The sequence below is a fragment of the Agelaius tricolor genome, unplaced genomic scaffold, assembly GCF_023055355.1.
Source record: "Agelaius tricolor isolate 1412-34295 unplaced genomic scaffold, bAgeTri1.0.p SCAF_4, whole genome shotgun sequence".
NCBI lineage: Eukaryota > Metazoa > Chordata > Aves > Passeriformes > Icteridae > Agelaius > Agelaius tricolor.
This window is the reverse complement of record NW_027269264.1, coordinates 23844148-23870100: the sequence shown is the minus strand read 5'-3', so window position 1 is coordinate 23870100 and position 25953 is coordinate 23844148. Positions and strand designations below refer to the sequence as shown.

The 25953-nt window shown below is 39.0% G+C and overlaps 1 protein-coding gene across 2 annotated transcripts in view; it reads right to left on the bottom strand.

The window, feature by feature from the left end:
* Window positions 1-6232: 6232 nt before the first annotated feature.
* Window positions 6233-25953, bottom strand: part of LOC139588984 (uncharacterized) — a 43900-nt gene continuing 24179 nt past the window's right edge. For both annotated transcript variants that reach the window (XR_011678889.1, XM_071424885.1), the window contains exon 5: window positions 6233-17598. The gene's annotated coding sequence lies outside the window, so the exon portion shown is untranslated. The remainder of the gene's footprint in view (window positions 17599-25953) is intronic.

The following is a 25953-nucleotide window of genomic DNA, read 5'->3' as shown; positions in this document are numbered from 1 at the left end:
CAGTGAGGTAGCAAACTAATGTTGAGATTTCATCTGTAAGTAACAGCAAAAGGAAAATTTAATAAAATCGAAAATAAAACTAATTACTGATTGTGACTGATTTCTTAGGAAATGAGGCAATAGTACACTGTTAAATGACATCCTTTTTCTTCAGTGTAAGATTATTTAAGGAAAACGCAGACAAACATATGACAAGAATGGTAATGCTTGACATACAGGAGCAGATTGCCTATGTGTAACTGTTCTGAGTTAAATTTTACCATAAATGCATAATCTAAATATTCCTTGCTGAAATTTAACCCTATTACTTCTCAGCCTTGGCAGAAATAGAAATGTAATTCTTCTGTTATCAGAATAAAGCTCCCCCTGCTGCATACCCTTCCCTCACCAATTAAAGTTTTTGAAAACTGGGGGAGAAACTTATCTTCATTCTTATTTATATGCAAAACATTTCATGTAACTGAACTCTCTGATCTGCCTGCTTGTTGTTAATATATTTTGTACAGCTGTTTTTCATTATTTTCCCCAAGGGAAATTCAGTTACATACAAGCTGTGTTGATTTCAGAATTGGGAGGAAGAATGTTTAGAATGCCTAAAATTAGTTAGTTTCATCTCTCCAGCTTAAGATTTGTTGTATACTGCTGAGAGGTACCTCAGCATAGAGACAGGTATGACTAATAAAATCAGAGGGAAACTATCTCTTCTTTATGAGCCAGCATGTGCCCAGGTGGCCAAGGCCAATGGCATTCTGGCTTGTAGCATGGATGACAGGGCCAGGAAAGGGATTGACAGCTGTGCTTGACATTGTGAAGGCCACAACTTGAATCCCGTGCTCAGTTTTGGGCCTCTCACTCACTACAGGGAGGACAGTGAGCGTGTCCAGAGAAAGGGAACAGAGCAGGTGAAGGGTCTGGAGCACAAATCCTGTGAGGGGTGAAGGGTCTGAGCACAAATCCAGCTTTCTACCAGGCTGTCTAGCCTGGAAGAAAGGAGGCTCAGGGGATATCTTCCTTATTGCACTCTACATCCCTTTGAATGGAGGCTGTAGTGAGGGGGGGGTTGGCTTCTCCTTCCAAGTAAAAAGTGACAGGACAAGACAAAATTGCCTTAATTTGCACCAAGGGAGATAAATATTGGATATAAGGAAAAAATTATTAACTGAAAGTGTTTTCAGAGCACAGGCTGCCCAGAGCAGTTGTTGAGTCACCATCCCTGCAGGTGTTTGAATGTTGTGCAGAAGTGGCACCTTGAGACATGGTTTAGTGGTGGACTTGGTAGTGTGAGATTAAAGGTTGGATGTGATGATCTTAAGGGTATTTACAAAATGAAACAATTCTATTATTAACTTCTCTAAGTCTTATTTGTTGCTGTAATTAGGCATGGTCATTACTGCTTACATGAGTCTAAGAGATGCTATTCCCTCTGTCTCCTGTAGAATTCCTGAATTCACAGAATCATAAAAAATGTTTGGGAATTTAAAGATGTGTTAGTTTCAACACCCCTACCATGGGCAGGAACATCTTCCAACCGACCCAGCTGCTCAGACATCCTCCAGCCTGTCCTTGAAGGCCAGGTACGGGAGTTGCACAAACTATTCAGCAATTTCTTTCTTTTATCAAGTCTAAACCCACTTTCTTTAAAGCTGTTTAAAGAAAGTTTAAAGCTGCTTCCCCCATCCTAGTCCAGCTTCCTGAATCTTTCCAGAATTCCTTGATTGCCTCAACTTATCATTCCAGCAATGTCACTTTATTCTTTCATCATCTAGTCAATTAAATTATTGCACAACTGTAAGAAAGGATTGCTATTGGCACACAATGCAGCACATTTCCCCCTTTCTTATTATATTATTTCCATCAATGAGACTAGGCATCACAAAGGAACCTAGGAGAAATCAAGCAGTTTCAATCCTTGAATGAATTTACTTTCAAGTAAATGATTGTTATTGAATGTGGCAGTGTGTTTTTTGATTGTAATGCATTTCTAGCAGTCAGTTTTATTATCTTTCCTATTTCGTACTGTTACAGCATATTTTATTACTGATGGATTGTTCCTTTCCCCCCAGTGTTGTTGGTTTTGCCCTAGCTGTCCACCTCCCCAAAGATCAGCCCCTCTATTCCCTGTTCCTCCACCTATTGAATGTCAATCCCTCCCCAAGCCTGCCCCTTTCTCTAGAAACTTCCCTATCAATTTTGTATCCTCCAAAACCCCATTGGTTTGTTTAAGTTATTCTCCTCCCTTGCAGTCCCCTATTGGTTTAAACATTGTATTCCCCGCCTTGTGTTCCACCCCCAATTTCTCCCAATTGATCAAAGATTGTATCCTCCCCTGGGACCTCCTCCCTATAAGTTGATGTATGGGGCTGAGTTTACATTTTCTCTCCCTGAATCTCCGGAGGTAAAGTTCTTTGGAAGCCACACAGAAGGCCTCTCCCTGATCCTTGTCCCTACCCTCGGCACAGTGTGCAGTCCACCTGTGCCGTAGAGCCGCCGTACCCTGCAGCTGCACCCGGGATCGGGCAGCTTTCCAGGGGCAGCCCACCTGTGCTGTCGGTGCTGGGAGCTGGTCAGGCAGAAGAAATCCAGCACCGCGGCAATTGAATGTTTGAACCTCTCAAATTTCAACAGTAATAGCAAGTGTGAGGCCCTGCACCTGGGTTGGGGCAGTCTCCTACATCAATATAGACTGGGGGACAAAACACAGAGAGGGCAGCCCTGAGGAGAGGACTACTGGGGGTACTGGAGGATGACAAACTTAAGTATGAGCCAGAAGCGTGTGCTTGCAGCCCAGAAAGACATCTACATCCGACTGACCAGTGTGGCCAACAGGTTGAGAGAGATCTCTTGAGATCGCGTCCTGGTATACTACATACAGCTCTGGAATCCCCAGTACAAGACCTACTGGAGTGAATCCAGTGAACAGACTTTTTCAGAGGTCTGTAGAGGAAGGACAAGGGCCAATGGCTTTATGCTGAAAGTGGGTAGATTTAGCTTGGACATAAGGGTATTTTATGGATATTTTATGTTGAGGGTGGTGAGACACTGGAACAGGTTGCCCAGAGAATCCGTGGATACCCTGTCGCTGGAAGTGTTTAAGGTCATGCTGGATGAGGCTCTGAGTAACCTGGTCTAGTAGAAAGCGCTGCCATAGTAGGATGTTGAACTAGAGGATGTTGAACTAGAGGATCTTTAAAGGTCCCTTCCAAACCAAACCATTCTGTGATTGGAAGCATTGTCCTCTGTAACTGTTGAACTGGTAAATACTGATGTTTGCCAATACCCCTAGGCGTCAGCAAAAGAATTGTTATAAAATTAATTCATATTTTAATAAATTATTTAGCGAGTGGAATATAAATTGGTTACAGTAAATTCAGCTGGCCTACACTTTTCCCAGTACACTGATAGATATCAAAACCTTTTAACTTAGATCCAATGTAAAAATGAAATAAGCTTTCTTGCCTACCTCTTATTGAGGACACAAATGGTAGTGCTGCATACAGATTTGGTCTGGATCTGGAGCAGTGAATTCCTGGGTCTGTGGAGGACTGGGCATAACCATGTTGTTTCTCAAACATTCTGACTGTTATAACAGGACAGTTGTGCTTAGAAGAGAGTGTCCTGCAGAACTAGGATGGCCCTGTGCTGAGCCAACTTATTTTTCTGCCTTGAGACTCCTGATCAATCCATCCCCTCTGCCAACAACTTACCTCCTAGAGGAGAGTCCCAAAGGGCTGGCTGTGCATGTGTGAACAAAATGGTGGGAAATACCTAATTTGCATAAGAGGTGCGCACCATACAACCACTCACTCCCTTCCCCACCAGGGGGACTGGGGAGAAAATTGGAAAGGTAAAAAGAAGACTTACAGGTTGAGAGAAAGACAGATTAATAGGAAAAGCAAAAGACCATGCACACAAGAAAAGCAAACCAAGGAATTAATTCTCTGCTCCTGTGGGCAGACAGGGGTTCAGCCATCCCCAGGAGAGCAGGGTCCCACATTACAGTGACCAGGGAAAATAAATGCCATCACTCCAAACAACTGCCCCTTCCTCCTTCCCCCTCAAATTTAGATACTGACATGGTATTGTATGTTTGGAACATCCCCTTGGTCAGCTGGGGCCACCTGTCCTGGCTGTGTCTTCTCCCAGCCTCCCAACTGCCTTGCCAGTGTGGGGGTATGGAAAGCAGAAAAGGCCCTGGCTCTGTGTAAAACCTGCTCAGCAGTAACAAAAGCATCTCTTATGTCAGCACTGATTAGAATGGCTAGAGACCCTGTGTCCTGACTATACACTTTCTTTGTATTTTCAACCTTTCCAGTGGGAAGATGTGCAGAATAATTTTGTTTATGAATTACTGTTCCTTCAATTTACTGAAGGCACAGAACAGACATCATTTTGTAGAGAGCATAAAGGGCAATGTCATGAAAAGCCACATTCACGGCGTTTTGACTGGGGTTTATTCTGGCTTCATTGTAATTGCAGCTGCAAAACTAGCTTTGTTATCAGGGTCTTGTAAGAAGAATTATTTCTTAAACATCTACATCTGCAAACCTCAGTCACCTTATGTGGCCGAGTACCACGTAACTTCAGGATTAACCATCAATTTGACAGAATATAACAAAAGGAGTTTGACACAGACAGCTAGTCTCATGCTATAATTCAAAGAAAAGCAAAGTCATACATTGAAGTGAAACGTTACTTAAAGCACAAAGTGATTGTAGTATAAAGCTGTTGGCAGATCTTCCCACTGGGAAGCATGTTGCTAATTAACATTAGCATGTTGCTAATAAAAAATGCTTATGGTGTGGATTATAGTGGATAACATGATATGAAAGCAAGGTACAGGAATTTTTATATTCCTTAAAATGCAGTTCTCAGGATAAATGAGTATGCCTAACACTAGGAGACAGCCTACAATAACCCAGCCAGGATCTGATAGAAGAGGGGATTAACATGAAACACATTCGAAAGTGTTAGAAGCAGCAGAAAGTCCTTCAAACTGGACAGCCGGAGACTCCTGTAGTTTTTTTATACTGGGAAGTATCAGCATTTTAACCAAGAGGCAGGTGTCACAGGGCTTTGTTTCAGTGCTTGTGTTTGTGTTCTTGTGTTTGTGATGATTTACCACTAACAAGAAGCATTCATTTTAAGACCAGAGCAATACCAGCTGTTTCAGCCTGACTACTGAATTAATTGAAAGAAATTATTTTTCTAGAAAATTGTGTTGGCAGGCTAGAAAGGATCAGTGTAAAATAGGATTATAATTGGAAATTGATTGTTTGTTTTAGATCTAGTTTTAAATAAAATTGATTATCAGACTTTGATAAAAGTTACAGCTAAGTTACAGATTTTCTGTATTGCATTCATGGTCAAGACAAATAATTGCAACTGAACTGAAAATCTCTAAACCATTGGAAAATTAAGTAAACACCCGAGCTGTATTCACAGCTCCTGCAGTACATAAGAACCAATTCTGCTAACCAGTTCTTTTTTTTACATTGTTGTATCTCTCCCACTGAAGGGTTTTTGAGGATTATTGTGAGTAGGTGGACTTTGAATCAATAGCTCTAGCTATTACTGTAGCTATAGCTCTAGCTCTTTAGGCTAGTCTGATAAAATGCTTAAATGTCCCTCCCTCCCCCCACCTTGTTAAATACTCTAAAGGGTTACTGAATGAGATAAGATATCCCACAAGGCTTGCAGGCTTTTTGCTATTTTGCTGTAGAATCTCAAAACTAAGAAGTCTAGAAAAGGGTTGTTAAATCCTGTCAACACTTCGTAATAACATAAATTTACATTTAACAAATATCTTTTGGCATTTCCAACTGTGTATCATGAAAGGAGTGAAAACATCCTGAAAATTTACATCAAGATTGGAATTTTATAGGAGTCTCACCACTAAGAAGTTAGCCCAAGAGACACAATGGAAATATGCAACTGTAAACACATGAGCAGTAGCTGCTGTACAGAAAGAACAGAAAGGGTTCAAAGTAAATCCATAATCATTAGACAGCAAACCAAGGAACAAAGAGGGAAAATGCAAAACAGCACAAGCACATGTTAATGTTGCTTCTTGGCAGAAATTTTTGTTAATGAAATACAACTCACAAATGAATTCCAGAATTCACTCTTAATTGAAATACATAGAATATAACATGTTCTCTGTAAACAGAGTATAAGCAGGAACAGCAAGAGTTACATGTAACATGCTATAAAATTTTGATACTCAATATATCCATGCCAAAGTTGCCTTACTTCAGGCTGATGTTTTATTTTTTTGTAGAACTCTACTTTTCCATGACATGGTGCATGGTGCAGAAGACAAAATAAGGGTAAATAGTTTTGAATACACAGAAGTAGGAGAATATATTTGTCCTATTAAAAATAAAAAACACACGAGAAACCAAACTAGACCAAAATTCTCAAAACCTATAGTCCTGGAATGAAAACTGATCATGTATAATAAAGACAGTGGCAAAATCATTTAACAAAAAAACCTCAAAACCTCTATCTAACTTCAATTGAATACTAAAAACCTATTACTCTCTTTAAAGTGTGTTACATTACTGTCGAGTGGGAATCAAATTTAACTCTAATAAAAGGGCACTTGATGATGAATAAGAGGCACCACTGCAAGGTCCTGTTGTTAATCTGTTTTCATCAAAAAGTGATATAAAAAAAAAAGAAAATAATCAGGAGAGGTCTTGAGTATTTCTTTTTCACTTCAATCAGTAATACCACTGGGTAAAAGCAGCCTTCCCCTGTTTTGTGAAAGTGACAAGAAAGAGGGAGAAATGCCAGGTGAATGAGTATATTGAATACAACTCATAGTAAAAACAAATATTTGTCAGACAACAAATGGATAACACTGCAAGTGAAAAATAATTTTTTGAAGATATATGAATAAATTTTATCTCCAACTGTTACATGTAATGCTGTTACTTCAGTAAAGCTTCTCTTTTGAAGGGTTTGAATCTCCATGCTTGGAAACAAATTGTATCTGGTTTGATACCTTGCACCTCTGTCCTATTTCCGAGGAAACAAAATATTAAATAGAACCCCAGGCAGTGCTAAAGGCTGGAGGCAGAGTGGCTGGAAGGCTGTCCAGAAGAAAAGGACCTGGGAGTGCTGGTTGACAGTGGCCAAATATGAGACATTGTGTTCCCAGCTGGCCAAGAAGTCCGGTGGCATCCTGGCCTGCACCAGCAACATTGTGGCCAGCAGGACCAGGGAAGGGATCATTGCCCTGTACCCGGCACTGACAATGCCTCACCTCAAATCCTGTGCTCAGGTCTGGACCCCGCACTGCAGGACAGAGGGGGTAGAGGGTGTCCAGAGAAGGGCAGCAGAGCTGGGGAAGTGTCTGACACTGGTGTCAGTGTGAGAAACAGCTGAAGGAGTTGGGGTTGTTTATCCTGGAGAGGCTCAGGAGGGCCCTTAGTCTTTACAATTATTGAATGGAGGGTGTAAAAGGGTGGCACAGCATCAGCCATGTCTCTACATTGTGCCCCATCAGCAGGCTGGGGTGGTCCTGGTAGGGGACACAGCTCAGCCAGCTGACCCAAACTGACCAAAGGGAACTCCATACCTTGTGATGTCTCTCAGATATAAAACTAAGGGAAAGAGGAGAAAGGGAGACATTTGTTATTTACAATGTTTGCCTTCTGGAGCAACCTCTACTCATGCTGGAGCCCTGCATCCTGGGAAGGGGCTGAACACTGAACATCACTTCCTGATGGCAAATAACGGAAAATAATTTTTTTTTTTTGCTTTGATTATGTGCATGCAAACTTTGCTTTTGTTTTAATAAACTGCCTTATCTTAACTTATGAATTGTTTTTCATCTGATTTTTCCTCCCCTGTTCAGCTGTGGAACAGTAGAGAGGCTTGGTGGTCACCTGGTAACCTGCCAAGATCAACCCTCCACACCTGTCTAGTCAGCACCACGTGCAATAGTACTGAAAAAGCACAAAAAGGATGTTTTCTATCATTGACCAATGCCAAACACTGGCATTCTTACAGGCTATTCTGCTTGAATTAAGTTAGTTTTTACTCTGCTGCCACCGTGTTTTTGCAATAGTGGAAATGTGGAGGTATCAATTGTTACTCTGACTACACATCAGTTAATATTGTTTCAACTGCTAAATAGCTCATATTAAAAAAAAAAAAAAAGACTCCTTCTTTAGTACAGATCTGCTCAGAAGTAAGGAATTTAGAAGATTATAATAGAAATGGATAAAAGATAGAATCATAGAATATCCTGAGTCAGAAAGGACCCACAAGGATCATTGAAGTCCAGCTCCCAGTTCTGCAAAGGACAGCCTGAAGAGTTACACCATGAGCCTGATGACATTGTCCAAACACTTCCTGAGCTCTGTCAGGCTGATGCTGTGACCATTTCTCCAGGGACCTGTTCCAGTGTCCAGCCACCCTCTGGGGAATTCCTAATAGCCAACCTAAACCTCCCCTTCAGGCCACTGTCACAACTTCAGACCATTCCCTGGTCACCATAGAGGAGAGATCAGTGTCTGCCCCTCCTCTTCCCCCTCACATGCAAGTTGTAACTACAGTAAGATCTGTCCTCAGTCTCCTCCAGGCTGAATAGACCAAGTGACTTCAGTTGCTCCTCACACAGCTTCCCTCAAGGCCCTTCACCATCCTTGTTGCCCTCCTGTAAATGCTCTCTAACAGTTTAATGTGTTATATTGTGGCCCCCAAACCAGCCCCAGCACTGAAGGTGAGGCTGTCCCAGCTCAGAGCAGAGCAGGACAATCCCCTCCCTTGCCCAGCTGTGATGCTGTGCCTGATGCACCCCAGGGCAGGGTTGGCCCTCCTGGCTGCCAGGGCACTGCTGACCCATGTTCAACTTGCCATTGAGCAGGACCCCCAGGTTTGTTTCCATGGCACTGCTTTCCAGATTCTCCTTCCACAATCTGTCCATCCAGGGTTGCCCCATCCCTGGTGCAGAATCTGACAGATGTCATTCATCTAGTAATGCCACATCTTTTCTCAAGAGCATGCAGTTTTCCCAAGGAGAGAAAAAGTGTTTTATTGAAAGGTCATGATATATGACATGTGCCATTTCACATTAATACTATCTATTCCTATAATGCATAAATATTTGAGGAATTTGTTACATAGTTTTTACCCTCAGAAACGTCTCTGACATTCCCCGATAGTCTGTTCTCTGATTCCAGTTGAGCCCATTTCAGCAATTTCAAGTAGTGATATGTCAAGAAGATGTCAACTACTTGAGAAGGTTCTATTCAGGAATATTTGTGTCTGTGATGCCAAAGTCTATAATTGAATTTGATCACTTATATTAGACAATGATGATAAAAAGAATCAATTTCATATGTCTATAACCTATTTGTATTAAAGCTTTCTAGAGAGATAACTTTATCTTCCATTCCTTTTGCATTTGCTCTTTATGGATGGCTTCCAGAAAATCAGAAGAAAGACATTTTAAAAAGTTTCACATTCTGATAATCCTTATTTTAATTTTGTTCTAGTTGGAATGGCCCTAGCAAATTTCAGCAGTAGTGCAGACTTCAATCCATGCTCTTTCAAAACCTAGCAAAAAATAACAACATAGGAATAACCATATATAGTAAGCAATGCAGTAACGTAATGTTGCTGAGTCAACAGACATGAAAAATTAAAGGGATTATTTTTCTATCTTTTTTTTTTTCTAGCAGTGCTTAAAAAAATGAATTAAATGGAATTTTCATACTCTTACAACATATTAGTACATATCCATAACAGTAACTCTCTCTTTTCCTGAATAAATTATTCTAATTATCTAACCCTGGAATGTAGACTGATTTCTAGTCACAGAATTTAATCCAACTAATCCTCTGCTTAGCTTCTGGTTTTCTTATAGCATACTATGAGAAAATGCAACCAAATTTAGTGAAGGAATTAATGTCTATAATTTTTTCAGAAGTTAAATCAGAGAAATAGGTCTAGGCATGCAAAAAATATGTCTGTTTTGTTCTTGTCACTTCCTTTTCCTTCACCAATACGCTTGCAATAATTTTATCACAAAATCTGCCAGAACTTAATTACCTTTTACATCTCTCTCCTCTGTAACTTTGGCTGACATATATCAATGCGTTTAAAACCTACAAGGAGTGAAGGAAGGCAGTCAAGCACAGTGTGATCACAGAATATTTCTTGTTTAAGAAACTAGACTTAATACTTATTCCATTTATTCTGGCCTTACATAACAATAGAAAAGCCCAATTTTAATTAGTCACAGTCCATTAAAGAAAAATTGTATGAAGAAAAGAAAACATGTTTCCAAGTAACAATATTCACTAAGTATGTGCTCAAATCAGGGAGAAATTTACTAGTGTGTTTTCTGACTCGGTTTGTACTTGTATTCCACCACTGACTGTAATGGAATTCTTTCAGATTCATCATGAATTAGGAAAAACATGAATAGGTCTCTGAAGGTACAATATGTGTAGATTCCTGAAAGGAAGGAAACAAATTCAGGGAGAAAAAAAACAGTGATTAGATAACATTCATATCAAATTGAAACAAACCACAAAAATGCAGCTGGCTAAGAATAGGAAATTCGTCCATGCCTTGATTTCCTTCCTTGAAAGTAACAAGGTTCACAGGTCCAAAAGCCTCCATGTACAGCCCTGTGTGTGGAGCAAACTTTTCAAGCAGGAGAACAGGGGCACTCGGGGCACTCCACTACTTGGAAATTTCCTAGGATGAGGAAGAGATTCAATTAGTGAATTCAGAGTCAGGAAAGGAAAATAAAAATGCAATAATTAAGATGAAAAAGAATGATCTTCTGGCAAGGCAAAAAATTAAAATATTATTCAGAAAAAACAAAGAGTTGGACAGAGCTTGCATAAAATTTCATACTTCTGGGTGTAATTTTTACAGTGGAAACTAGCTGGTGTAGGACAAAAGTGACATTAAGAAGCTTTTAAATATGTGATTATTATATAAGTAAGAATTACTGAAGTCATAAAGAGGTTCTTTAGCCAGGTGAAGCCTTGCATACACACATACACACACAAAAAATGGAAAAAAAAATAGAAAAGGACAAGAATGTGGATGAGAATGTGGATGTCTAACTTCTACAGTTTAGTGCAAATTCTCTAGATTTCCTCTTTTCTGTCAAAACCACAGACCTTTCCACCTATTAACATATCAAATTTCTGCAGGAGTCAACACTGATACTGCAAGATTAATTTCCTCTCAATTATTTCTGCAGTTCTATCAGCAAATACCTCAATCTCTTGAAAACAGAAAATTCTTCAACTGTAGAGAATGAGAATACATTGTGAAAAGGAGCTTATGCAGTCAATAATTACAAATAACTATTTCAGATATTTACACCAAAATTTCAGGAGTTCATTCATGCATTCTATCTCCATCTTCTTAAATTACTGTATAGAGGTTCTGCATTACAGGCAGTTGGAGACAACATTCAAATGATTTAGACTGTACCATGGAACCAGGAGAAACTCGAAAGATAAACGTCTCTCTTTCCCAGGACTGTGTCATAGAAAGAAAGTCTACATGGGAAACCAAGAGCTATTGGTTATCTATTCTCAAACAGCTCTAGACAGAGGAGCAGTTTTGTTTCTGCACTGTTGAAGGACTAAGAGTGTCAATAAAATGAGCCCTCCTTGAAAACTAATTACTGTCCTGGAATGAAATTGTCTCACTTGGTTTCTATACAGAGTTTCCCATCCCTGGTGATTGTTACTTCTGTCTTCATTACTTCTGACACAAGAAATCCTGATTTGAATAAAGAAAACACATGACATCTCTTGCCATCAGCAGCCATATGACATGAAATTACATACTGTCTCATTTTTAAGACACTTATGAACATCAAAATTGAAAATTACAAGAAATACACCATATCCTTGGAGACTCCATGTTAAGAGCATCTGAAGAAAATTAAATTTCTGGCCACCTTAAGTTTTTGCAATATACCACAGGAGAAAAAGAGGCAAATATAATAACGTTCCACTGATTCCTTTCAGGACACAATGGTGCATCTTCATTATCACCCAGTACTTTAAAACAGCATAACATTTACCTAACACTTTCTGCAAAGTTTTTGGCATTCTTTTTAGAATAGAGATGGACATTTCAAAGGTATTTCACAGGTCACACCACCTCTCAAGAATTAACTCTCTTGCAGCCTTGCTAGTGTACTTACAGTATAAAAACTTATTGCAGAGAAGGTTTTGGATTATGGACATTGTTTTTGAGTGTGTGCATTAAGATGTATAACAGCTTCATCAAGTAGAGATCATCCAGAATTTTCCCCTGCTTTCTTCAGCCAGGGATACCTGTGGACTGACCAGTGAAGACTGATGCAAAGAAGGGCATCTCAGGGGTATCTCAGCCTTCTCAGCAACTTCTACTGCAAGTGTACATGTTCTGTTCAGTAGAATGCCCAGACAACAGGTATTAAATACTTCTGTTAATTCAGTGTACAAAGATGTGTGAAAATACATCTTCAATAATATTTAGGCCTCAACTGAAAATAATCTGAATAGATGTTAGATGGTTCCCCAAAATATATCTTAGTTCATGAGATTAACATTTCACACTTGAGTGTTAACAGTTATACTGCACTGCATGTTAGACTGATTCTTCCAAACTTTCCCCATCTTCTTTTCAAAAATAATAAATTTTCCATCACTTTGAATTAACTAATGACTTGAATTTCTAAAATGGTTTGAGCACAGAAAATTCCATATATCTAACAATATCTAACAATCTGCTTTGCTATATTTCCAATTTGTATCTGTAGACACAATTAGTTTAGCTGCCATTGCTATCTAAACTAAAATGAACTCCAGGTTTTTTGATGTTCACCCATTAATAAGGACTGGTTTTAAGGACAATGTCCTTGAAAGTGGGTGCTTTCCCAGTGTGCCAAGCTACTCATCTGTCTAATTTCCTTGCTAAGTGAATTACTTGGATGTTATCTTACGTAGGATTGTAAGGGTATATCGTGTTGTACAGAAAGTGAATGCTGCCAAACATAGCTTGACCCTGCGCTGAGAGACTACATTCTAAACACACTTCAGATACCTCACAGCACAGCTCAAGTAAATATGGCTTTGGATATATACAAGTCAGAAATAATTTCTCCTTTTGCCTTCAACCTATGTAGGGTACCAGATATGCTATTTGTTTCAGTACCCAGAAGAAAAGAAAGTGATGATGAATGTAAAACACAAATGTCATTATTATTTTTCTATATTAAAAAATATCTCTGTATTCTCAAACATGGATAAGGAGAATCCTTTGCTAGACTTCTGTTGAAACATCTCTCCTCAAGCTCTGAATATTTTGAATTACCAGCTTCTGTTTAATTCACTAATTTATCAGTTTAAGTACTGAATAGACCCAAAGAATTTTACTTAAGAAGTTAATTTCACATTTTCATGAAAGCAATTTCCTTATTTCCTCTTCATTACTCTGAGATTCTTAAAATCCACAGACACAAAAGCCTTTTCTCTCATGTTGAAACATGGGGAAGCAGACCACTCTGAATTTTGGTTTTAACCACTGAAAGACAAAAGGAAAGAAATTATATAAACTGTCATTGGCTTGTTAAGTAGTGACAACCTCTAAGCAAATCATAGAATCACAGAATCATAGAAACATAGAACCATGCAATAACCTGCATTGGAAGGGAGCTTAAATATGACCTGCTTCCAGCTTCCCTGTGATGGGCAAGAAGGACGGCTTCCACCAGACCAGGTTGCTCAGAGCCCCATCCAACTTTGCCTTGAACACTTCCAGGAATGGGGCAATCACATATTCCTTGGACAACCTCTGCCATGGCATGCCTTACCATGCTCACGGTAAAGAATTTCTTCCTAATATCTAAATATAAAATATAAACCCACCCTTTTCCAGTATGAAGCAATTCCCCCTTATCCTATCACTATATTACATTACCAGAAGTCTTTGTCCATGTCCTAGGCTGACTATATGATGTTTTTATCCCCAATCGTCTTGTTCTGTTTAGCTGAATAATAAGTTTTGCACCTTTAAGACGTGTTCCAGAGAGTGAAGGGGGGAGAGAAGAAGCGTGCAGTTTGTTTTCAGACACTGCACTCACTCCTCCACATTCCTGCTCCTGCACTGTGTTTTCTGTGGATGGACAGACAGTGGGACAGAGCTCTCCTTTGCTTTAGTTAGTTTAGCTAGCTGAGGCAAAGAAGTTCCCTGGGCTGTGGGGGTTTTTTTCCATTTTCTTTAGTCCTGTTCAAACCTTCTCTGGACTGAACACCCAGCAGAGCACCGGCAGCTCACACCTGGGGCCCACCGGGCCGGGCCTGGGCCGCGGCATTTCCAGCACCGGAGGGACTGATCAGAGACTGAGCTGAACTGCAACCCAGGGAGGGGACTTTCTCAGTTTGTCATCTCTTTTGGAGCAGCAAGGGGTATTATTGTTTAATATTGTTTAGGTTTTATTGTTTAATAAACAGGCTTTTTCCACTTTTCTCTAAGGAGTTGTTTTCTCCCAGACCAGTTGTGGGGAGGGGGTGATTGAATCTGCTCTCCTAGAGGAGCCCCTTTGGGAGGTCTCTCCAAAATTTGCCCTGAATCAGGACAGCCCAGTCTTCCTGTAGAGACTCTTTAGGTAGTGCTCTAACGTCTCCCTTGAGCCTTCTTTTCTCCAGGCTGAACAACTGCAACTGTCTAAGCCTGTCTTCTGAGGAGAGCTGCTCCAGCTCTTGAATCATCTTCCTGGCCCTCTGGTTAACAGTTGAAGTCTTCCTTCCTTCCTCCTAGGGGACCCCAGAGCTGGATGCAGGGTTCCAGGTGGGCTCTCAGCAGAGCAGAGCAGAGGGGCAGAATCCCCTCCCTGGCTCTGCTGCCCACGCTGCTTTGGATGCAGCCCAGGACATGTTTGGCTTTCTGGGCTGTGAGTGCCCATGGCTGGGTCATGTCCAGCCTCTCAGCCACCAGCACCCCCAAGTCCTTCTTGGCAGGAGTGCTCTCCGTTATTCACCTTCCAGCCTGTGTTTGTGCTTGGGATTGCTCTGACACGACTGATATGCCGAGACAGAAGATGCGTCTTAAATGCCTGCCCAGTTTAGTACTGAATTATGTCAACAAGGAATGTAAGAAAACCCATTTGCCTCTACCCTGTAGATAACTGTTACTTTTAAAATGATAAAAAACAAATGGAAAAACCAACTCCCCAACATTTTAGCTTGTAAGTTCTGATGTATTCCTGTTGGCATTTTTTTCCAAGCACTCCATATACAATGGGAGAGTAGATGGAGTGAATGAATATTTATTTATCATGCAAATCAGCTTTGTCAAAGGCATTGCAAATACTAGGTGTGGGTTTTCTAATTTTGTTATGACTCAGCTGTGCGAAAGAAATGAGCCTGTGTTCTGGTGCTGTAAACCTTTCCAGAAAAATGGTTAAAAAACATTTACAAGGAACAAACATGACAACTTTTTATGTTTTCTATGCTGAACTTTTTATGTTTTCTATGCTGTTCTCTGAGTTCACATAGTAAACTTTACCTCTTTTATTTTGCATATTAATGTGAATAATATATTGCTTGTGATAGAGGTCATTACTTACAATTTATTGCTTAAAAACCTGTATTTACATAGTACTGTATGATTTTTTTTCTTTTAAAATAACTTACTACATATGTCATCAAAATGAATGACATCCAATTTTAAACCAAAAAGTTGTTTCCACTTATGAGAACAGTACCATATTTGAATAGCAGACTACCATGTTGATCAGTATTTTTAGAGTATATAATTTTATTTTCAATCTATGAATACTCCTGTAAGATTTGATGTCTACAATCCAGACCCTCTTTTTATCCTCTTTGCCTCTACTACCTTAGCTATTAAAAGAAAAAAATGGTAAATGCTGCTAAAAATGAAATGAAATTTTATGAAATGCGTTTCATAAAAGTGAAAATGCCATACAAATGCCTTCTAAAGAGTTCTCTGCAGGACAATTGGCTGTGTTTCGTGGTTCACTTATTACTTATCAGTGATTCAATGTTGCTTTAATATTGAGAAGACACCATCATAGAACTTTTCAACTGAGAGCTGTGGTAGTAGTAAAATAGAAAAATTAATAGCCTTCTAATAGATACAGTTTACACAACCTGCCTAAGGTAGGACTTTTTTTTGATAGAAAGGTGGGAGCAGTGGCCAGAGGGCCGTGCTGCCCTTCAGAAGGGCCTTGACAGGGTGGAGAGAGGGGCAGAGAAGAACTGCCTGAAATTCAACAAAGGCAAATGCAGGGTCCTGCACCTGGGAAGGAAGAACCCCAGGCACCAGCACAGGCTGGGGTCTGATCTGCTGGGAAGCAGCTCTGAGGAGAAGGGCCTGGGGTTCCTGGTGGACAGCAAGCTGTCCATGAGCAGCAGTGTGTCCTGGTGGCCAGGAAGGGCAATGGTGTCCTGGGGTGCACTGGGAAGAGCAGTGCCAGCAGGATGGGGGAGGTGATCCTGCCCCTCTACTCAGCCCTGGTGAGGCACATCTGGAGTGCTGTGTCCAGTTCTGGGCACCTCAGAACCAGAGAGACACAGAGCTGCTGGAGCTGGTCCAGTGGAGCTGACAAAGATGATGGGGGGACTGGAGCATCTCTCCTGGGAGGAAAGGCTGAGGGAGCTGGGCCTGCTCAGCCTCAAGCAGAGATGACTGAGAGGGGACCTCATCAGTGTCTGTGAGTGTCTGAAGGGAGAGTGTCAAGAGGATGGAGCCAGGCTCGGCTTGGTGTTGCCAATGGAAATTGGGAAAACGCTATCTTAGCCAGTCTGGCTCTTGATTTTTATCCTTCACCATGAAGAAACTTGGAACTGTTCCTGTTTAAAGGGCTGGAGCCATACCTAATGTACGTCTTCATGAGAACTGAAACTTTTAAGGGATCAAAGAGAATAAGCATGACTAACTTAATCACACAAAGTGTAGAACAGAAAGTAACAGATGACTTTTCAAGATAACCAGCAAATATGTAACAATTTCCACACATCAAAAGTGGAACCTTGGCATGGAACAGAACAAAGCAAACTTTCCACCCATTCCTATGCGAATAACCTATCATTGGAATATTTTACCAGGAGCTGAAATTAATTTACTATTATAGTGACTCATTTTATTTTTAATTGGAGCATAGCTTTTAGAAAAACACACAAGCTGGGATGAAAGGATAATTTCCTGTGTTGTACAGGAAATTAGACCAGAAATTTGCAGCAACATCTCTCTAGTCCTTATGCTAATCTATAATGCATTTTTGTGCCGGGCAATTTTGGGGCTTATTGACATGGTATAACAAAAGAATTGCTGTCAGCTTTTGAGAGACTTCTAAGAAATGTTATGTCTTGAAATTCAGAGTAATGTGTGCTATGTTCCATTTATTTAATTTGATTTGTTGCTAAGAGGAACATAGAGCAGAAGCCAGCTGAGCAGGGAAATTGCATGCATATATCCAGCATCAAAGCGTGGTGGTAAGAATGCCAAGGTTACAGGTTCGACGCCCATACAGGCCATTCACTGCAGAGCTGGACTCAATGATCCTGGTGAGTTCCTTCCAACTAACAGTATTTTGAAATTCTGTGAAAAGGAAAAGGAAATAAACATGAATTTAACAGAGGACAACTAGGAATAAAATACTAACTCGTCCAATACTAAGTTTTACTTTAAGAGTTCCTACTCCACTTTCCAGCTCACTATTTGTCTCTGTTCCATTTGAGCTTCCTACAGCTTTATATTTTGGTTTCTGATCCCTTATCCCAAATAGGGTTTTTTGCACAAGAATGCTGTAACATACCCTGTGGTCAAAGGGGTTATAATTGAAAAATCTCTTAGTTCCTCTACTGTGACTTTGGGGGAAAAAAGAAAATAAAGAATGTTGTCACTCTTGTCTTTCTACTAATAATCAATTTTTTTTTCTACAGGTAAAGCAGAAAGAAGCTCTTAACTTTCAGTTTTCTTTTTGTTACACCACAGCATCTGTAGCCCTTAATTACCTAGGTTCTGTTCATCAGACAAAAATTGTCCCTTTAAGTAGAAGGAAAAGAAATGCAAGAAAGCAAGGGAAAAGCCTGGTGTTTTGGTAAATCTCTGTCATGTCTCTTTCAGACTAACAAACTCAATGCTAGATATTCCTAGCTTTGCTGTGCTCTTAACTAACACAGGCCTCATGATCTCATGGCTCACAGCTATGAAGAAGGTCAGGACTCCAGCTACCAAAAAGACGTCTCAGATATCTGCTCAAAAACTCACTAAAGTTGTAGATCTCCTATGGGCCTTTTTTCCCCACTGTCTGCCTCCCAGACTACATCTTCCCACACTGCCCCGGGGACTGTGCCCTCTCTGTGGTCTGTCTATCACCATCCCTGTAGGGATCACAGAGCTACAGAATGGTTGAGGTTGGAAGAGATCTGTGGAGGTCACCCAGATTAAGGAAGCTCACTTCTATTTTCTTTTATTCCATTAGCTATCAACTGCTTATCCCATAAATGTGTTGGGGGTTTTGTTTTTTGTCTTTTTGTGGTTTTGTCTTTTTTTTAGTTTTTTGTCTTTGTTGTTGTTGTTGTTGTTGTGTTTTTGGTTTTTTGGGGTTTTTTTTGTTGTTTTGTTTTGTTTTGTTGGCTTTTTTGTTTTGTTTTGTTGTGGTTTTTTTTGTTTGGTTGGGGTTTTTTTGTTGTTGTTGTTGTTGTTTTGGTTTGGGTTTTTCTCTTTTCCTTTTTTTTTTTTTCCAGAGCATAGCTTGAACTCATGGTAGTGCGAATGGTTTGAGCACATAAGCGAAGTGCTGAAGTACCTCAGACACTGGTGGGCCAGTACAAGTGTTTATGTGGAATTCTGAGAGGGTAGCTGCCCTCTAGCACATGTGGCAGAAGGCTTGGAAGATGGTCAGGGTGTTTCCACTGCCACAATGTGAATGAATAAGTAGTGTGAGTGTGAAGTTTGCATCTGTTTTCTTCCACTAATAATGCCATAATGGTTAATATTACTTGAGCTCCTCTCCCAAGAAAGTCTTGACAATGCACACAGTTCTTTCTTTGGACACTTACACTTAGATTTCTGTTTTAAAAGAGTGCTTGTCAATATCCAAGAAATTTCACACAAAGTATCTTATGCAATGTATTCAGAAACTTGCAAATTACAAAAATTCTCTAAGACGTTAAAAATTTCAGATTTGCTTATTTTTTTTTTCAACAACTAAGCAATAGAAGAATAAAAGAAGAAAAAGCAGCAGCACAGACTCATAAAAAACAGAGCAGGAGACAAACATACCAGCCATAAAACATACAATTATTCTGTTTTTTACTGTAATGCCTATCATTAATTCTCAGCTTCAGAAATTTCTGTGTAAATTAATACTGACGTCCTTCAGAATAATATATTTGCCACTCAGATATACTTATGTTCCAAGACAGACAATAAAACTGAGAGAGGAATTCAGAGGGACAGACCTGTTTATTTAAGAAACAAAATAACCAAATGGAAAAAAATCCCCAGCAAAATTAGTTTAATTCCCAAATAAAAAATAATTTTCTTCCAAATTTCTAGTATGAAGCTAGACCTTTTGTTTTACCAAACCTGTTCAAAGTAGTACATTACAGAGACAAAATCTGACCTGAAGCCAGTTCCTGAAAGCCTGTGTTATTACGGCTTTTCACATCCTCCTTGAAGGCCGGGTTGGATGGGGCCCTGGGCACCTGCTACAGGGGGTGGCAGGGAGGCCACTCCATGACACAGAGGGTGGAACTAGGTGCTAGACTTGAGGGCAGCTTGCAACCCAAGCTATTGTGTGATTCTATGGTTTTATGATGTGATCTTTTTCCTCTTTGATGTGAATTGCCTATCTTTAGTTTATTCTGTTTCTTCAATTAAATCTCTTGTACATGCTAGTCTAGGGGCAAATTAGACCACTTTTCCCATCTGTTTTTAAATAGCATTATATAAATACTTGAAAACTGTGAGATATACTCTTTAATGTCACAATATACTAATTTTTAATGTTGTGTGTATAACATACTATTTATTTTTACTTCTAAGAAATACAGTTTTTCATGGTACAGCAAGAATTGAAAAAAATAATTCAGGATTTCTTCACTCTATCTGGAAATATCAGTGCAAATTATCAGTAAAGGTGTTATGAATCAAGAGCCAGAAGGGAAGATCTTTTGTTGAAAATTTTGTTGAAGCTTCTTTTTCCTGTGATGGGCTGCTGCTCTCAGCTCTGCAGGCCTTTTTCCCAACAGGTCTACCCCACATTCTCCTCAAAGCCAATATTCACCAGTGAGTGCTACCAATACAATTTGATGAAGCACAGTGAATAAGGTTTGCACATCAAATTCTGTCTTTCCTTAACTTACTCTATTCTTGCTGACCTATAGATGACTTGATAAACACTGCTGTAAATGTCAAAGCCATTGAAATCCATATTTTTTTTGCAAGCAAACAGGGCCTTTGTAGGCTCTCCTTGACAGCTACTGACACAACACCTACTCAGAGCCCTTGCAAATAGCACCATGATCACTGCTAGAGTAGAGGGACTTCCTTTCTGTGTTGGCCTCTAGGCAGCAAGCAGGCATCTCTTCATACCTCTCAATTTATCTCCCAGTCAAACAAGATGTGGGAATGGCTTGCCAAAAAATTCCCAAACAAACAAACAACAACCAAACAAAAACAAACACAAATCCACACAAAGATACCCCATCACAAACAAAACCCAAAGCAAACAAAACAAACAAAAACTCCAAATGAAACAGAAAACCCCCCACAAAATGCAAAGAGAAATCCAGTGTGAGAGTTTCACTTTTTTGCCCTGCAAAATGTTCTGCATCCTTCCAAGAAGGTGCTCAGATTTGCTGAGTCTCCACACGTTGCAAGAATATCTAAATCAAATTAATGAAAAGAATGGTATATATCATGTTTCAATACACATACAGGAGTGGAAAATAGGAATGTTAAAATGGAACCATGGCATTTGGTAGGAAATAGACTAACACTAAAAACACTTTCTGAATTTTTTTCTGAACACTGTCTGAATTTGCCAGATTTTTTTTTTCTTCATTGTAGAAAATTCACTTCAAACAATAATTTTGTTGGCAGATCATAAATCCATAAAATGTGTCACAGGCTCTAGCACTAAGGAAAGAGCAGGCCTAGAGGAGCTTTCCAGCTAGTTCTCTTTCTGACGTGGCCTATTCATTTTTAACATGACACCAGATGCTGATATAAATGATTTTGGCTGAGTTGCTACTAATTGGTCTTTTCATATGCAATTAATTTCTTTGTTTCTTATTCACTAAGGGATTTAATTGCTGCAAAATAGAAATTTGCCAATTTTCCTTTAGAGAAATGCCCATTAAACTTTCCATTAAAATAAAATCCTCAGATCTTCCATAGCAAGGAGTTGTTCACATATTACTGTAAATGTCTGTAAAATAGTATGTTTCTCTTCTAAGAATAAATATTTTTCAACTGTACATATTCCCTCATTTCTATCTTAAAGCCAAAGTATGCAAGCAAGACTGTGCAAGAAAACCCAATGACCTGGAAAAAGTTGTCAATGATAGCAGTCACATGGCTTTCACACAGAGAGCATGTGTTTCATACAGCCAGTTGTGTGCAGGTATCAAAACTCTCCAGCTGCAACACACATTTACAAGTATCTTCCTCTCAGGACTGATTCAACCTCTGACTCCTCATGCCAAATCTAAAAACACAGACTTTTGTCTTTTGTTGTTTTAAACTTTATTTTCTTAGAGCCTTCAATGAATCATTTTAAAATTATATTTTGAAATTTTTTCTTGCCTTCTGATAAGATTTTTTTTTCTTATTCTGCTGACAAAGGTCTCTGAGGGATGTACTCTGGTTGTTTTTGTTGTGACTACTACGGATGTGAATTTGCCAGATTGAACCCAAGCAACAGAACCAGGGGCATATGCTTCCATCCAGATTCTGATGCAGAAGCATCAAGTTCTGATAGAGAAGTTGAGTGAAAAAATATATTCAGCCACAGCTGTCCCTGTACAGTGACTTTATTTTAGTCTCTATAGCAAAGTTTTGACACTTTAAATCTCCTCAAGCCACAGCTCAGAGAATAATTGGACTCTGTTCCATCTTCTGCACCCTTAGGAGACTTGTTTTTCAAGCTTCCCTTTGCCAATAAATAATTCTTTTGCTGCAACAAAGGCAGCAACACAATTATTCACTTACTACAAAGGAAGGAACATGGGGAAGAGGGAGGATATTTGGCCTGCAGTACATTGAAGTCTGTTCTGAAAAGCCAGAAAATATTCACCACGTGTACATATCCTTCTAATGTGAACTGCTACATCCAATCCTCCACTTCCAAGTACAGCACTAATTCTGGAATCCTCACTTACAAGCTCTACATCATTAATGATTTTTCCCATCACTACTGTCCTCCCTTTTCATTATCAGATCACATCTCTATATGTACTATTTATGCCACTAATAACATGGCAAAGTAAGAGGAGAACAATTTGCAATAAATCCACTGCTGGCTGAAGGGCTTCCTCCCAGTCATTCCTAATGCACTAAACCCAAGCCTTGGGTTACTATGTGCTGTGTGCTTGTGTAACTTTGTGTGCTATGTTAAATGCTACATAGAAATAGCAACTATAAAGTCAGAACATTTTAGATGAAAGGCCATATAAAGTGAAAAATATATATCTATATCCAGGAGATATAGATACGACATTTTGTGGAGAAAGGCTAACAAAGTATCAGCTCTGGGGAGTACCTCAGAGCTGATTTTGGTAGATTTATGGGTGTACCTCTGCTCAAATGTTTGTATCTATGAATACATAGGTAATATTGACCAGGGAAAAAACCCCAATTTTCGCCCATTGCCTCAGTATTCACCAGTATTTACTTTTCTTAAAAACAGCCCAGTCTAAAGTATGGGTGTCCTTCATAGTATTTTCTGAGAAAATATGCTCCTTCTAAAAACCTACCTCAAAGATATGGACATGTAAGAAATTAAAAATCACTACTATCACAAAGGCAACTCAGTTTAGAGACTCAAGTAAGCAGTTCAGCTCAAACTTTCTTCAAAATCCTATATATATATGTACACAGTCCTTCTACCATCTTTTATTTTTCTGTGAGAAACTGTAGAAGTATACACTTTTTAAGATCTACTTTTTCTTCCTTTCTGCTCTTCCCCTTGTGATATTGTTCCAGTTACAGTTTTTTATGTTATTTTTTCCCAGAAGCATCCAAAAGTCAGTTATAATTATAATTGAAATAAATTGAAGGGTTAACTCTGTTTCTAGTAAGCTAAACTGTCTCCCCTAGTGCAAAAGAACCAAAGCAAAATGAAAATGTATGTAACATAATATTTTACTTAAAGAGCAGTATAAAGCCCAAAGAACCAAAAAAACCCCACAAAATAAAGCAAAACAGGCCGAACAAAATAACAGGAAGAGGACACAAAACTTGGAATTAATTAGTAAATGAGGAGGAGAACTCTGTAACATTTTTGGTAGCTCTGATATTTTATAAGGCAGAGAAATACCTACAGGTTTCTAACCAACAGTCACCTGTTTTGAAGAACAAATTAATTCAGCAATTCCACTAGAGAACAAGTAAGTGGGTAGTTGGAACCTAGATGCTAAGAAAACAAGAAAACCCCTGTTACTATTGCTTTTGCATCTGGGTGTGTCTAGAAACTATTTAGGAAGGAGGACTACCAGAAACCCATTACTCTGAATTTACCAAAGAAGAAGTAAAAAGCAACTCTAAACCCAGCCTGTCATATTTATTTAAATTCAGTGGAGTAATGCAAACAATGACGCAAACAACCTCTCCAGTATTGGCAGCAATAAGATGAAATAGATCCCAGTACTCAGTTTTGTCAACAACATGGCATAGTAGGGAAACTTGAAGTCTTTGAAGTTAAAGGAAATGGTCTATGTATTTACAAAACTGTACAGACTCCTACAGGTCTCTTAATAATAATTAGTAACTAGTATTATGTCTTATAAACACACAATTTTACTATGACATGCCAGAAAAGAACTTCATCATTTGAAGCAGTGGCATTTCTGGAAACAGTGTCATTAAGAGTCTGGTAATTTTTAAATACAATAAGGCATCCTGATGAATAGGACCATTAAAAAAAAAAAAAAAAAAACAACAACAAAAAAACCTGAACCAAAACACAACACATCCTTAACAAGTCCCACATATTCTAATACCAACAAACATGTCCCAGCTGGGCACGTGCGTATTGCTTTTGTGGCAGGGAAGGTTGCCATTTAAGAAGTGGAAAATTTCCTTCCTGACTTCCATGTAGAGTCCTATTAACTCACTTGCATGGCATTTTATACTTGGTCATGTAAAGCAGCAAACAAATTTAAGCCCCCAAAGTGGATACTGAATCACTTTGCTCTGGAAGGAAGACAATGTTCTCTCTCAAAATAAGAGCTTATAAAACAAAAAAAAGAACAAGAAAAACTCTGCCCTTCCTGGAAGGAAGCAGAAGATCTGATGTCGTGTGCCCAAGTCTCTAAGGATATGGTGCTACATGCTACATTTCGTGACTGAATGAACACAGCTCCTTCTTCTGGTGCTTTGAAAAGAGCCTCTCCTCTGCTGACTCTTTGCTTTCATTGCAATTGGGTTGCTCTGAGAAGCTTTCTCCTTTCTCTTATTTATAACCATCCAGCAGCACTAAATTCTCTAAGTGAAGAATTTCAGGTTTCTACCTTCAACCTCTTTGTGGAGATCAGCTAAAATCACACAAAGGTCCAAAGACAGATACAATTAGTCTGTTCACATAAGTCTCATCTCCTTGGAAAATCAAGTTGAGACCTCTGTTTAGGAGTGCCTAGACCCATACTTTGTGCACTAATAACTAAATGTTTATTATGAAGCAGGGTATAATATATTTTGGAATGCTTTGAATTAGAGTCTCTATAAAACAAACTTCTAAAATACATCTAGACTGTCCATAAATTCCATCCCTTTATCACCTGAATTAGTGCCAGCCCAATGAAAATCAGTTTAAAAAGTATTGTGTCTTTTAGCTAAATTTAATTGCAAGTAAAAATGCTTTTAAAAGCACAAAATAAAATTATTACTATCAGATTACTTTTAAAATAAAGCATCTGCTATAAGAAATGGTTTCTCTCCTAAGGTTTAAAATAATGAAGATGAGAAATGACTGTGCTGTATAATTTTCCAAAACTTCAAATGCCTACATGCAAGGAAATCCACCAATGCCTCTTTGCTATGTTTTCCATTTGTCCACACTATATGGGTTCCCTGTGTACTTCCCAAATTTGATCTTGCCATACTTGTCTTTTTTGCATTCCCCTTTTCTGACATTAGCTGTTTACCTATCCCATAACATTAATTTGGCATTATAGTACTTTCTTAAAAAAAAAAAAATTAGTTCTGCTAACACAGTCATGCTGGGGCAACTTTGCAAGACTAAAGGACACTAGATTATTATTTACTGAAAGTCAGAAACATTTTTGAGAAATGCATTTTTCACAGTATTCTGTTTTACTCCCTAGGAAAAAACTTATTGTTCAGACTGCTGAAAAGAATTGTTAATTGCAGACATATGCCCTGTCATTTCACATATGCATTTATAAACCAAACCAACCCACAACAACAGGACTGAATTCCTTTTCTATGATCCCCACCCCAGACAGCTATATAAAAACCTCTTCATAGCTGGCTTAATGTACACATTTAGAATTTTAGTTTTCTTTTCTTCAATGCAAGTAAATTGAAATTTCTAATGTCACCTAAAGTGGAGAGGGGAAAGAGTGATTTTCCTACAATACAGGCTATATTTTAGTTTGGAAGATGAGGGAAAAGTTTTGTTGAACTAGTATTTTAAAATCTCTGTTGCATCCCTAGTATCTTTATATGAGTAGCAACAGCAAAAACTAATGTAATTCAACAAGC